At 37.4% G+C, this 10,901-nt stretch overlaps 1 long non-coding RNA gene across 1 annotated transcript; it reads left to right on the top strand.

The window, feature by feature from the left end:
• Nucleotides 1–6,649: 6,649 nt before the first annotated feature.
• LOC130549913 (uncharacterized) lies at nt 6,650–8,166 on the top strand. The gene is made up of 3 exons (XR_008962298.1): nt 6,650–7,159; nt 7,869–7,933; nt 8,133–8,166. It is a non-coding gene; the product is annotated as an uncharacterized LOC130549913 (long non-coding RNA).
• The last annotated feature ends 2,735 nt before the right edge of the window (nt 8,167–10,901 follow it).

The raw sequence follows: 10,901 nt of genomic DNA, 5'->3' as shown, positions 1-10,901 counted from the left end.
GCCTCCACTTTGAAAATGACTGTCAAGCCAGCCCTCACGGTGGTTTTCTGTGCGCGCATATATGACAGATTGCGGTAGGAGTGCGGGAGGACAAATTTCAAAATAAAAGCGGTTTCGCACACTATCATTTGCTAGTGTTTTCCCGGTTGCAAGTGATGTTGCTAGTGCAATGAGAGACTATGTTAAACGTTGCTATGCAGTTTCTATGATGTTCTGGGTGATTTCTAGGTGATTTCTAGGCCGTTGATGAGGTATTTTGTGGTTGTAAGAGTGTTGCTATGTAGTTTCAGATTTCTGGGTGATTTCTAGGCCGTTGATAAGGTATTTTGGTGGTTGTAAGAGTGTTGCTATGCAGTTTGTGTGGCGTTCTCTGTGTGGTTGCTAGGTCGTTGCTAAGGCATTCTGGTGGTTGGTTTTGGCCTAGTGGGGAAGTTGTGGCCTGGTGGTTAGAGAGTCAGACTCGTAACCAAAAAGTCATGGCTGTCCTCTGCTCCGGGTGTGTGTGTTCACGACTCACACGATAGGTTGAATGCAGAGGTCACATTTCGGTTATGGCTGACCATGAAATAACTAAAAATAACTGACAAATAGATAACTTTTAATACACAATATCAGGCCTGTCTAATGTGATGTTTTAAATACCCCCCCAAATGTCCCATATAAGCTGTTTTTTTCTATATGCTCAGATAGCTGATAAAAGGAAACTACCTGTTTTGTGAAAATGATTTCACCTCATATTCATAGTACACCATCTCAGATTGTCCATAATACAATATCAGACAGTCTGATGTGGTGTTTTTAAATAAAAGTCCGTCAATGTCCAATATGTGTTTTTTTATATGTTCAGATAGGTGTTAAAAGGAAACTACCTGTTTTGTGAAAGTGATTTCACCTCATATTCATAGTACACCATCTCAGATTGTCCATCATACAATATCAGGACAGTCTGATGTGGTGTTTTTAAATAAAAGTCCCCTGAATATCCTAAATACAGTGTTTTTTTATATGTTCAGATAGGTGTTAAAAGGAAACTACCTGTTTTGTGAAAGTGATTTCACCTCAGAATCATAGTATACCATCTCAGATTGTCCATCATACAATATCAGGACAGTCTGATGTGGTGTTTTTAAATAAAAGTCCCCTGAATATCCTAAATACAGTGTTTTTTACTATATGTTCAGATAGGTGTTAAAAGGAAACTACCTGTTTTGTGAAAGTATTTCACCTCATAATCATAGTATACCATCTCATATTGTCCATCATACAATATCAGGACTGTCTGATGTGGTGTTTTTAATAAAAGTCCCCTGAATATCCTATAACACTGTTTTTTTCATATGTTCAGATAGGTGTTAAAAGGAAACTACCTGTTTTGTGAAATGATTTCACTCATATTCATAGTACACCACTCAATTGTCCATCATACAATATCAGGACGTCTGATGTGGTGTTTTTAAATAAAGTCCCCTGAATATCCTAAATACATGTTTTTTTTATATGTTCAGATAGTGTTAAAAGGAAACTACCTGTTTTGTGAAAGTGATTTCACCTCATATTCATAGTACACCATCTCACTATGAATATGAGGTGAAATCATTTTCACAAAACAGGTAGTTTCCTTTNATGGCACTGGTGCTACCAAGTTATTCAGTTGGTGGCACCAGCCCTAATTTGACAGCACCGTAGTCGACTGCGGTCAGGCCAGCCTCCACTTTGAAAATGACTGTCAAGCCAGCCCTCACGGTGGTTTTCTGTGCGCGCATATATGACAGATTGCGGTAGGAGTGCGGGAGGACAAATTTCAAAATAAAAGCGGTTTCGCACACTATCATTTGCTAGTGTTTTCCCGGTTGCAAGTGATGTTGCTAGTGCAATGAGAGACTATGTTAAACAGTTGCTATGCAGTTTCTATGATGTTCTGGGTGATTTCTAGGTGATTTCTAGGCCGTTGATAGGTATTTTGTGGTTGTAAGAGTGTTGCTATGTAGTTTCTATGATGTTCTGGGTGATTTCTAGGCCGTTGATAAGGTATTTTGGTGGTTGTAAGAGTGTTGCTATGCAGTTTGTGTGGCGTTCTCTGTGTGGTTGCTAGGTCGTTGCTAAGGCATTCTGGTGGTTGGTTTTGGCCTAGTGGGGAAGTTGTGGCCTGGTGGTTAGAGAGTCAGACTCGTAACCAAAAAGTCATGGCTGTCCTCTGCTCCGGGTGTGTGTGTTCACGACTCACACGATAGGTTGAATGCAGACTCTCTCAAGTGTTAGTTTAGAGCCCTGCTTTCTTGTAGAATTGTGCTTCAAATAAAGAACTTTATGTTGACCAGATTGTTAGTTAATCATTTACAAGTCAATATTGCCTATATGGACAGTGATTTAAAAAAAAAAGTGAACTTGTAAAACTGCGGTGTTAAATGCGATGCGGTCGAAAATTTGGGTGCACCTAACTTTTGTGCTGGTGCACCTAAGAAAAAAAGTTAGGCGCACCAGTGCAACCAGTGCAAAAAGTTAGTCTAGAGCCCTGAACAAGGACAATAAATAACTAGTTCTTGGAAACATTGTTTTGTATGGGCGCATAGATGTGTAGCTGCGCAAAAGGTGCGCAGAGCCGTTTTCCTTGAGTGCTGTGCTCTCCGCGTTTATGATTGGTTGAATTGTAAGGTTGAATCTGATTGGCTAAAGAGTACGACAACCCACGTGGGAGGGGTTGCGCTGCCAGGAGAGTCTCAAAAAACACACACACACATCCAAGGCGATTCAACCTCCGTGAAGTTGGCACCCCATATAAATAAATTGTCACCAAAACTATATCATTCGTTTGTGCTGTGTTTGTGCTGATTTGTGCCGCAAAAATGACCGTTTGTGCTGGTTTGGCGTTCAAGATATTAAACATTCTTTTTCTTGGCTGTGTGACGTCACTCTCCACCCCATGTCGTCCAACTCTTATCAAATTGGTGCCGTTCGTTTGTGCTCGATTTGTGCCCATTTGTGCCATTAAAACAAACTCTGTAACTACTTTCCTTACCGAGATATAACAAGAAGAATTCTGGGGCAGTGACGTCACTTTCCACCCCATGTCGTTTAAATCTCCCCAAACAGGTGGCGTTCGTTTGTGCTCGATTTGTGCCGGTTTGTGCCGGTTTGTGCCGTTAAAATGACCACTGTATGTTTTTCCCTGGCTTGGAAATAATAAATATTATTTGCGGCAGTGACGTCACTCTCCACCCCATGTCGTCCAAATCGTATCAAACTGGTGCCGTTCATTTGTGCTCGATTTGTGCGATTAAAACAAACTCTGTAACTACTTTCCTTCCCGAGATAGGCTATAACAAGAAGAATTTTGGGGCAGTGACGTCACTTTCCACCCCATGTCGTTTAAATCGCCACAAACTACACATACTATATAACTGTATTAAAACATTTTGTTGGGGTGAAAATAATATAACATGAGACTTGTACTGTATGTTTAGTTACCACTACTTTTCTTATGACAAGTAAATTTGTTTTTCATTTGAGTTGGATCTTTTTAATAAATTGATTGATTTAATTCACAGAATGGGTCTTAATGAATCTGCTATTTTCTGAATTCAATGAATTGGTGATCCAGATCATTGGATGTCTTTTTATAATTTTAATATATATATAATATTGAAATTTCATTCTGTTTATCAAAGCCAGAGATGCCAAAACTAGGAACGCATGTGTGGTATGTTCACGTAGCTCAACATTTTTGGAGCTCAATATTAATTAAGTTTGGCATCTTTAACATATGTATATCAATAAGGATCCTGGATTATTCTAACCAGCACATATGCTTTAACTCTTTTTCTTAAGTGTTTTATCTTCGAGCACATGCTTACCTTTTTCCACAACCAGAGGTTATTTCCTGTTTTGTTTTCCCACTATGCAATGCTTGGGGTAAATAAACTTTTTTTAAGGGGGCAGGAAGACATTTTTTCAAAGGTATAAGACATCACACAGTTATATTGTTTTAATTTCAGTTTTATTTTAAAATCAAGGGTCAGGCCCATACATAGTGTGTTCAGTAGGTTATTGCAGGTCAGATGAAACAAAAAAATCCATAAATTATGACCGTAACCATAACAACCAGCACCATTCAATGGACAGGAAAGCAACTCCGTCAGAGATTTGTGCTATTGAAAAACTTAAATTATTCTAATTTCAAACATGTGTCAGATTTATGCAGGGCAGCGCTGACCGATGGGCGTATGACATCAAGTACCGCGAGAACGATTCGAGAATTACGCAGCAGTACTGATCGCAGAACTGTGCTCTCGCGGTACTTTGGAGTCTGCGTAGCGCCGCGTGAAATCTACATAGCTAATGTCTAAAGATGGGAATAAGTTATGTTGTTTCTATCTATGGCACAAATCAAGCACAAACGAACGGCCCCGGTAAGAAGCGATTTAGACTACGTGGAGTGTGACGTCACCGCTCCCGAAATGTTCTTGTTGTTGTATTTAACGAAGGGAAGAAGCTACATGGTTTGTTTTAATAGCTCAAACTCGACAGTTTAGAGTGATTTGGACGACATGGAGTTGAGAGTGGCGCATCTACTCCTAAAGGCTACAGTCTTGTTATGTTAAAGAAAAAAATCATAGTACACAAATTTCTTTTAACAGCACAAATCGAGCAACGTTTTGGACGATTTGGACGACATGGGGTGGAGAGTGACGTCACACAGCCAAGAAAAAGAATGATTAATATCTTGAACGCCAAACCAGCACAAACGGTCATTTTTGCGGCACAAACACAGCACAAACGAATGATATAGTTTTGGTGACAATTTATTTAAATGGGGTGCCAACTTCACGGAGGTGGCGATTCACACGTGAGTGACGATTTGCACATTCACATAACACGATAAACGTGTACATTTTAAACTTTCGAAATATTTGTGCACAGTCGTATGTTTGCGAAACGTACTTTATGAGAAAATAGTTTTGTTTTACGCACGTGAATTGCTTTTTGTAAATGTATATGTATACTTTGTGCACGTAGGTTTTGTTCATGTGAAACTGTTTACGTATGTGTGTATCTTGTTTTACGCGTGAATAATTAATGAGACTAAAATCGCTCCATAACAGAACAGTGTGGACAACTGATCTGATGCTGTGCTAATGTTACGAGCGCACGTGAACCGAGGACTTAAAATATATGGTGCAATCTGGCAAAAAGCGTAAGTTTATTTAATAACACATAAATCGTATTGAATTATGCATGGATCGTATCAGGAGTGGGCCGATTCAATACACAGTATCGATTACTATTAGTCCGATACTGGGCGAAAATTAGTGGATCGGATATTGTAGAAGTCGGGGGGCACAATCCGATCCAATACCATCAGCGCGACATGAGCGACATGCCGTATAGCGCGACATGCTCTGAGCGACATGCCGTAAAGCGCGGCGATTAGAAAACGTGGGTGATAGTCCATCGTTAAAATGTCAGCTGTTTGTAATTACTTTACAGTTAAAGGAGAAAAAAGCCAAGCCGAATGCAATGTGTGCAACGTAAGCGTTTTGAGAGGTGGCAAAGCGGGAAACTATAATACGACAAATTTGCATTAAACGAACACTTGCATAAACATAATCTAAAGCAGTATGAGGAATTTATGCAGACAACCAGTGCCAAGAAGAAAAGTGTTCCGCAACAACAAACACTACAGGAAGTCATTCAGAAGCGTGAGAAACTTCCCCCCGAAAGCAACAAAGCAAAGCTGATAACGGAGAAAGTGACGGAAGGACTCTTAAAACGTGAGTCAGTGGTTTTTGTGGTAGTTTTAAAGGTAGGGTACCTACTGCTATCTCTTAACGTCTTATGGGGAACTTGAAGTTTAACGAAATATTTTAGTTTACATTGCAAGTATCTTTTTGTTCTAGAACTAAATCCATTTTAAATGGTTATTTTTATGTGTTTATGTCTTTTATAGTTCAACCAAAGAGGTTACATTTGAAAATTTTTGTGAGTGCCTTACTGTACTGTGTTCTACTGTACATTTTGTGATGGAGGTAATTTATATGTTTTATGTTAATTTATTATACTTAATTTATGGTTTACTTTGAGTGTTGCGTTACATCCAGTACTTTGTTGGAATTTGCACACAGTTTCACTTGAAATTGCATTTTGTATGTTTAAGCTCATTTTCAATAAAAATCTAAACTTAAGTCTTAAGTCATGTTGTGGGTTTACTGGGTTACATATTTCATTTTTTTGCACAGTAGAACATTTGAGCTCTGTAGAACATTTGTTGCACAGTTTAAGCATGATGCTTTTTGTATGGCTGACAAATGTGTTATAAACAGCTTAATTGATAAAAAGGTCGATGGAGATAGTATTGGATCGGTATCGGTATCGACAGATACTCAAGGTTATATTATCGGTATCGGACGTGAAAAAATGGTATCAGCCCAGCCCTAGATGATATAGTTTCTGTAAAATGCTGATGAAGATTAATTATTCACTTTAGTTTTTATCTTTAAGTCTTAAAATGTCATAGTTTGCTGCACTTCACTTTGCCTATTTGGGTGCTTTAGTTGCAAAACGTATATGGAAGAAACAGATCATGACGTGATATGTTAACTGACAGAAGTTATGATTACAGGTTTTGGTTTATATCTGAATGTATGGAGACAGAACAGTCTCAATAATAATACATTTACAAAACACAATTCATAAATTCACAGCACAATTCACATTCACAAAATCAGATTCGTAAATTCAAAACACAATTCATAAATTCACAAACATTTTCCCCAAATGCTCACACAAATATATCTCGCAGAAATAAATTCAGAATGTTTTCACAAATATGTATATATCATGTTCTTGAATTACTTTCCAATAAACATTTGTGAATGTTGTTACATGTATTTATGGATTGGTGAATCTGCATTTGCAAATCGTCACACGTGTGTGGATTGCTTTGAATTTGTGTGTGGTATTTTTGAGACTGTCCTGCCACGGTGAGATTCAAGCGTAACTTTTTTTTAAGGATGGCCTGTTCAGCCAATCGCGTTGAGCTTTTGATCCACCAATCAAAACGCTCCTTACTGAAGTGACTCGAGAAGCTCGACGCTGCACAGTTCTGTGCAGTGTGCCTGCATCGGTTCAAAAACAGAGAGGGACGCAAGACCACACTCAACAAGTAAGTAAAGTTTACTTTTTATACCTGATGCCACTCTATATCTCATAAAATATTCATAAAGCTTGTTTTTGTTACTGAGCTGGCGTGTTGAATTGAAGGTGAACATGTTTGAACTGGTGTTTGTAAGAAGACTGTTGCAGTTACCAGAGCCTTTAAATTCAGTCGCCACAAACTTTGCTCTTGGGTTCACGTAATAAAACATTTAAACAGATGTTGACACGTATGCCTGAGCGATAAAATAAGAGTAATTTTAAATATTGTAGTTGGGGCTCGGGGGCGTTGGATCCTCTGCTGTTATATTTTAAATGCTTGATGTTTTACCTCTTCAGGATGTCATCGCGATTCGCAAGACAAAGCATATTTAAAGCTTTGATATGTTAATGAAAGAAGGGAAATGGCGTGGAATATGACTTGTGGTGATAGATAGTTTCAAATATTGAATTTCAGCACCAAAGCACATTTATTTCAGTATTTTTCGACCACATTTGTTGCTGAAATGACTCATTTCTTGTCTTTTTAACATATTAGTTGATCTCTCACATCCAGTAGTAGTCAGCTTTAGTTAATGTGTATTGGTAGATAATAGCTACTTAGATTTATATGTTCTAACTGCAGTTAACTATACTAACAATAAACTTAGATACATTGATGAATTTAAACTGTGCCACACAACTTAAACCTCTGACACATTGTTCTCTCTCCTTAATAGGAGCTGATAGAAAAGTCTAAGCAAGAGATTTTCCTGTAGTCATGCAGTCTCAAGTTTCAGTTGTGGTGGGTGTTGTTATTATTTATTTAATACAGGCAAATAATACAACAAACACTACACATGTACAGTAGGACCGATTATTATTTCGTTATTGTTATTATTAAGCAGGTAGTCTGTTACAGAGACTGAAATGACATAAGCTTATTATTATTTTATTTCACTCTTAAATGTGGCTTGTTAACGGGTGTATGTCTTTGTTTTCAGCAGGATGGCTAATGAGTGGAGTGATGAATTTTCTGGTAGAGTGAGCAGTTTCTCAGTGGGGTCGTTGGACTGGTGGAGTTGCTGGAGCTGGTGGGGTGGTTTGATGATTAGCCTGTAAATAGAATTGAATTGAATATTGTCTGAAATTAGTTATAAATTCATTGTCAAGTGCCAAAGTGCTATCACATACAAGGCCACACATTTTCACTAATTTTTAAAGCAGATATTAATATGATGTAAAGCACTTGAGGCACTTAGATATAATATGGACAGTTTTATATCATAAATTATACATTAATAATAATGCAAAGACAAGAGACAGACAAACAAGTGAAACAGATACATACCCATGGAACATATTTCAACTTCACTATGTCACAAATATTTTATGTTTAACTACATTGCNTTCCTCTACGCTCTCCAAAGTAGACAGGTGGAACACAGTGTCTGGTTCAACCCTTTGTCCAACTCTTCTTAGCTCTTCTTTTATTTCTAGAAGCAGCATCAGAACCTTTCTTTGGAATCCTAAATGCAACAAAGGCATTGGGTTACTTTTAAATAGCATAAAAGATAAAAAAGACAATACTGAGGTATGATTACTTTAATAATCTATAACATGACAAAATGAACACAAATCTCTTCCTCCTCATCTGTATGACACGGCAACAAGGAGAAAATCTGTTGCCTGGAATCTACCAGCAGTTCAAGGATAAAGTGGAGAGTCTGTAATGCCACAGTCCTGAATCAAGAAAATCAAATATTTTATCAAAAAAACTATTCGATAGTTACTTTTTTCAGACATTGGAAACTTGTCTTGCTTTTCTGAACAATGTAGTAAGCAAACAGATGTATCACATACAATGTTTTAGAAAAACATGATTTTACTAATAATTCTCCTAATTAATTTCTTATGAAAAATTACAACCATTTCCTTAACTGAGTTTAACATGCATATCATGTATATACTAACCTTGAGAATATCTGTTGCGTGGAGTCCTGGTAGTGCCATGTGGCTGGCGATGAGACCTGCCGGCTGTAATGGCATTTGAAAATATTACTAGTGGATTGTTTCATATCACCAAATAAAAAAACCATGGCAGGCATTTGCCATCTTCAAATTTACCTTGTGGCGGTGTGCTGGTGTGGCACCGAGTCCCAGAAGCTGTAATAAAGTATCAATGTATTATTTACTTGGAATGTTCCAATAAGAATTAAAACCTTGACAAGAAATGTCAATACTAACCTTGAGAATATCTGTCGCTTTGGAGTCTTGGTAGTGCCATGTGGCTGGCGCTGAGACCTGCCGGCTGTAATGGCATTTGAAAATATTACTAGTGGATTGTTTCATATTAAGAAATAAAAAACCATGGCAGGCATTTGCCATCTTCAAATTTACCTTGTGGCGGTGTGCTGGTGTGGCACCGAGTCCCAGAAGCTGTAATGAAGTAACGATGTATTATTTACTTGGAATATTCCAATAAGAATTAAAACCTTGACAAAAAAGGTCTAAACTAACCTTCAGGATATCTGCTGCGTGGAGTTCTGGTAGTGCCATGTGGCTGGCGCTGAGACCTGCCGGCTGTAATGGCATTTGAAAATATTACAAGTGGATTATTTCAGTATAAATAAAAAACTGGTTTGTTATAACCATTACCTGGGGTTGATGTGTGAGTTGGAAACTCTAAAAAACGACTCCTTTTTCTCTGCTGTGTCCCTGTCAAAGGCATATTTGAATTTGAAATACATAAATGATATTAAAATGAGGAGGCATGTTGCATTCACCTCACAAAAAAATTAATTTCCTCTTTGTTTATAAATTAGTTTCAATTTCATTTTTTGCGAGGTGACTGCAACATGCCTCCGGGTCTAAGCTATTTGGAGAGAAATAAGAATAAAAGCATGTCTTACTTTTGGGAGTTTCAATCATTGTGGAGTCCATAGACTGTGAAGTGCCTTTAAAAACATGGAATGTACCATGTATCAAAATGTAAATTAAAACAGAAATTTACAACAACGATAAATAAAATAACATAATGAACCTTAGAGTTAATCTAAACATGTCAAGCGCCTAACTTTTTACAGCTCTTTGTAATGATTAAAGTGTCAGTATAAAATTGGAATAGTTTTTTACTTTGTTCAAGGATTGGTGAGAAGACGTGTGCCGTTTGTGGACAACCTGCAAAAGAAAAAGTTGTTCAAATACACATTTATGGCCTTGTAGCATTGCTGTCTTCCAAAGATAGCACACTTGACTTCATATGCAGGGCTCTGTTGTCCATTTAGTCATAACTCACTGGTGAGTGTTTATTGCTGTTTTTTAAATATATTTTTTACTTGATATTTGATTAAATTATAAACGAATGGAAGGCAGCTAAATGAAGCAAACAAAGTCTCCTGAGTCCTATTTATAGAGAGAAACAATATTTTCACACTGAAATTACAGTTAGTAAACATTCAAAGTCTACATTCTACGTCATACTTTCTGGTATAGACACTTCAGGGTCCTCCAATTGACTCATCCGAGTACCTAATGAAATATTTCAATAAATTGCCATGTATACAATGTTACACCTTCACTAATATGCATGTTTAATTTAATTTACTAGTCATGAAAATGTAAAACCATTATGTACTTATATTTGCAACAAGTATACTTACAAGATTTAGTGGTGGGTGGTGTCGAAAAAAGGTCCTCCGAAAACTTTTCTGCTGACACCGTCACAAACAAATTCATAAATAAATTACTAGTTAATCCAGCAAAGTGACTGA

The sequence above is a fragment of the Triplophysa rosa genome, unplaced genomic scaffold (assembly GCF_024868665.1).
Source record: "Triplophysa rosa unplaced genomic scaffold, Trosa_1v2 scaffold194_ERROPOS282323, whole genome shotgun sequence".
NCBI lineage: Eukaryota > Metazoa > Chordata > Actinopteri > Cypriniformes > Nemacheilidae > Triplophysa > Triplophysa rosa.
Note: the sequence above shows the minus strand (reverse complement) of the source record. Positions and strands in the feature narration are given on the sequence as shown.